The sequence below is a fragment of the Lupinus angustifolius genome, chromosome LG08, assembly GCF_001865875.1.
Source record: "Lupinus angustifolius cultivar Tanjil chromosome LG08, LupAngTanjil_v1.0, whole genome shotgun sequence".
NCBI classification, from domain to species: domain Eukaryota; kingdom Viridiplantae; phylum Streptophyta; class Magnoliopsida; order Fabales; family Fabaceae; genus Lupinus; species Lupinus angustifolius.
This window is the reverse complement of record NC_032016.1, coordinates 16,907,140-16,911,878: the sequence shown is the minus strand read 5'-3', so window position 1 is coordinate 16,911,878 and position 4,739 is coordinate 16,907,140.

The window sequence follows — 4,739 nt, the reverse complement described above, 5'->3', positions numbered from 1 at the left end:
TAAAGGGCACATCTCATTACAAACAAAGTTTCTGTCGACAAAATGTCATAAAGTAGTAATACACATAACTTTCACAATAGTAGTGAATGTCATAAAGAAGTAAACACATAAACTAATAAAGAACAATAGTACTGAAACTGGTCCAACGAAAATAAAAATAGATCAATAGTAAATGCTACATCTTTAAGTAGGTTTCAATGAAATAAAACTGAACATAAAAAAATGGATTTTAGTTTATTTGGGTGTTACCAAAGGCTACAACTTTAGCAAAATATAACAGATCAATATTGAATTGAAACTGTTTTCAGCAAAGTAATCGACAACAAATTTTAACAAAATCACTTCTGTAGTTACTAAAAATGGCCTTATGAGAATAAAAATAGATCAATCGTAAAAGTTACATCTTTAAGTAGTTTTCAGTAAAATAAAACTGAACACATTCAAAAAAATTCATTTCAGTGGTGAACTGAAAGTAGTAAAAGGTACATCTTTACTGAAAATGGTGACCTAAACTTGGTTTTCAATAGCAAAGGCTACGACTTTAACAAAATAGTTAAGACTTAATTTTTACAAAAAGCATACAAAAATGTAAAGTCTGGACACACAAAAAGTGAAAAGTTCAAACTTTTAAAGTAATAAATCATGATCTTTAATAAAAAAAAGAGATAGTTTAATGAAAAAATGGAAAATATGAAGAAATATGGAAACCCAGATAAAATATTAAAGTCCAAGAGTAAGCTTCTTAAAATCATCATTCCATGACAGCAGGAATATGCTCGTCGTTTTCCCTGTAGCAAGCAGTAATTCCCGTGCAACAAGCATTAAAAAATACTATATATAAAGAAACAAAAGATTCCACTACAGTAAGCATTAAAAAATAATATACATTTAGTACAATGACTGAATTGACAAAGCAAAATTGATGTGAATAGGAAAGAGTTATTATATACGTATATGTAAAAACAAAGTAAATATAAAGACTGATATGCTCCTTTATAATCCAAGTGTCACTAATGTAAATTGTTTATAATGGTAATATAGCACCCCCTCTAAAGATCATCTTAACACTTGGCTATGGAACCATAATGACCAATAAAGACAAGAATTTTGACGAACAAGAAGTCCCTGCGATGTAATTAATATACCATCTCTAGAAGCTTTGGAACTAAAGGACCATGTAGCTCTTCCAGCAAGAGATATAACAAATAAATAATGATCATGAGGACAAGAGAACTTGAAGAGGAAGAGACAAACAAAAGAGCTTCCCCATATCCTTTGATGACAAAGATTATGGAATTATCATCAAAAGACATGACCAACCGCTAACCATCATGAGATAGATCAATAACAAGAAATAAAATGATTATTAATTGACTATGACTACTTAGTCTAACGTCATGTTTCAAGATCTTTTTGACAAGTGGGGTAAGGGATTAGTTCCTTACCAAAAAAGTGAGCAATACCATTTGTAGTACCCAAAAAATGATCTTCAACCTTACGACAGCCATTTAGTTGGTTTTGGGTCGGGGAAGGTATAACTCTCAAAGGAGATATAACCTTTGGTTTACTTTGGGAGAATATCTCATTTCCAGAACTATCAAACCTAAATTTCCCATCTTAGATTGCTTGTATGCATACTATGGAATTAGTAACTAGCATTAGTAATTTAGTAAAAGGTTTTTTGAAATTGTGCTAATTAATAGATTAAGTGCAAAGAATGTATTTTCATTTTACTGAAAACAAACAAAAATCCAAAATAAAGATACTACAAAAGAATGAACATTTTCCTCCAACAAATATATTGCGATTATGAACTAATTTTACTAATTTTGAAGCATCATATGAAGCAAACATGATTTCTTATGCAACATAAGGTTTTCTTTTTCCTTTTACATTGTAGGAAATCTGTTGATGTTATCTATTTTTATATCCTTAAATAGGTTCTATACAATGTAGCAACAAGGACTTAGTACGATAAGGAGCTTCAGTATCGTCGCAGGCTTTACATGGTAAAATGGAGTGACAATGGTGATGATGAGAGCAACAATGGTGATGAAACAGATGGTGTAGAAGTAGAAGGAAATTTAGATGAATAGATGGGTTCTTTAGAGCCTGGTTATAAAATGGTTATGTAATTACATGTATTTTTGGTGGGAGGGGTGTTATATTGCTTGCATTGGGCTTGTCATTTGCGAGTTTGATTTTTGAGAAAACCAGTAGCGGTGTAGTTGCACGAGTGATGGTAGCCATGTGGGTTGGCTCCTATCTTGCAAGGTATGTACCGCTTCCCCAAGGTCTTTTGTTAACCCTTATTTACATGTCCATTAAGCTACAATCTGACCAATTGTAATAAATAGCATGCTGCTATTAGTTTTTCTTCTGAATTTGTATATTGTTAAAATAGATAATATTGAAGATGAAGTTGCTGCCTGTCACTCGCCCAAGCGAGGTACTGTCGATCAAGTGACAAATGTAGTTTAAAAGGGTCTAATTTTTTTCTGGCCCTCGCCCAAGCGAGAAATTGTAATTCTGTTTTTTCTCAATTAGTAGTTCACTTTCCTGATATGGAAACTTTTCTATTTTTCTTCCTTTTCTTTTCTTCGATTGTTGTTTTCTTTAGCAGTATAAGTTAGGTCTTAGTCTTGGCATAGAAAATAGTTGACTAAGATCTTTTCTTCTCCAATACATGTAGTAGCTGGATTCATTCATTCAACAAAAGGTTGCAAAGTGAGGTTATTCATTTGAATCTTCATTCATCTCTTTCTCATCTTGTTTTTCATTCATTCATGGCTTATCTCTTTCAACATGGTATCAGATAGGGATGGCAAAAAAAAAACCCGTACCCGTGGGTAAAACCTGTACGGACACGGGTATGAGTCACAAACGGGTACCTACGGGTTTTATAAACGAGTTTTTAAAAATACCCGTAGTACATACAAGCGGGTACAAGTATTATGGTACTCATTCCTGCGAGTACCCGTTATTTATATGATTAATAGATTATATTTAATTAAAATAAAAAGTACACAATTCTAACATTTATTACACTATGTACATTTTTTCCTTTTACTTTGTTTACATATTTTATTGAGTTTGGTGGTGAAACACCCTACAAATATTATTACATGTGTAGAAACACATATGTTTTAAAAAAAAAAAAATTTTGTTAAGGAAATGAGAACAAAAGATCATACAAATAGAAAACACCAATAAATTTAGCATTTTTGCCAAATATTCAATCAAAAGGTACAAAAATAATTAAGTTTCATCTCATTTGAAACATAATAAAAGTAAAAAAAATTAAAAATTCATTTATAATATAGGAAACCCGCGGGTACCCATGGGTACCCTGAAATACCCGTGAATACCCGCACACAGGTACCCGTACAGGTACAGGCGGGTATGGGTAATGCTCTCCTATTTTGAAACGGGTAGCGGGTAGCTACTACCCGTGCCCGCCCGTGCCTGTTGCCATCCCTGGTATCAGAGCACCCTTCTGAAGGGTGACTCTGCTGGGCCATGTACCTCTTCCTCTCTTCTTTCATCTGCCATCTTGCTTCTTATATTCTTTCAACCATCAAATGGCCAATCATGAAACAAATCCTATCATTGATCCAACAAGTGCCTACTATATGCACTCACATTAAAACTCAGGTTATTCTCTTGTGTCGTCTCTCTTGAATGGGGACAATTACCACTCTTGGTCAAGATCCATGACAATGGCCTTAGAAACAAAAAACAAGCTGTAATTCATAGATGGAACACTATCAAAGCCCCCACCACATGACCAAATGTATATTGCTTAGAAAAGATGTAATAATCTTGTAGTGTCTTAGCTTAATCACTCCATTAAACCCTCAATCGTGCAAAGTATGCTATGGTTAGAAACAACACAAGAAATATTGGCAGATCTTCATCAGAGATACCATCAGAGTGATGTGTTTAGAATTTCTGAACTCATTGGAGAAATTCATTCAATTAAGCAAGGAAGCTTATCCATTGCAGCCTTCTACAACCAGATGAAAGGTCTATGACAACAACTTGACAACTACAGACCCATTCCACCCTGCTTTTGTGAAAACAAATGCAAATGCACCATTCCTACCATTCAAAATTATAGGGAAAATGATTATGTGATCTATTTTTTGAGAGGTTTGAATGAACAATTCACCTTTGTCAGATCACAAATCATGCTTCATGATCCACTGCCTCCTATCAACAAAGTATTTTTAACTTTGGTTCAACATGAAAGACAAATGCAATTTGAAGACTTAAAATTTTCTGGAAGTTTCTCTAGCAACAATAATGAATTGAGGCAAAGAGGAAGAGGATACAAAGGCATAATTGGAAATAGATCTATTACTCAAGGCAGAATTGGAACATTTGGAAGGGGAAGAGGACAAAAGACTTGCACTTTTTGCCAAAGAACTGGGCACACTATTGAGACATCCTACAAGAAGTATGGATTTCCTCCAAGCTATCAAGAAAGCACCAGAAACATCAACAATTACACATGACAAGCAGGTTCAAATACATTAGATGAACAACAAGATCTTGTAGATTTAACCTTCAAAGAAGACAAATTTGATCCTATCTTGGCGTTCACACTTGCTCAACATGATGCTTTTAAAAATCTAATACAAGAATCTATGAGTCAATCAAAACATTGCACAAATCAAATAACATCCAACTCTATCACTCAACAGAACAACACACCTTAGGTAACTCGTGCACCGCTC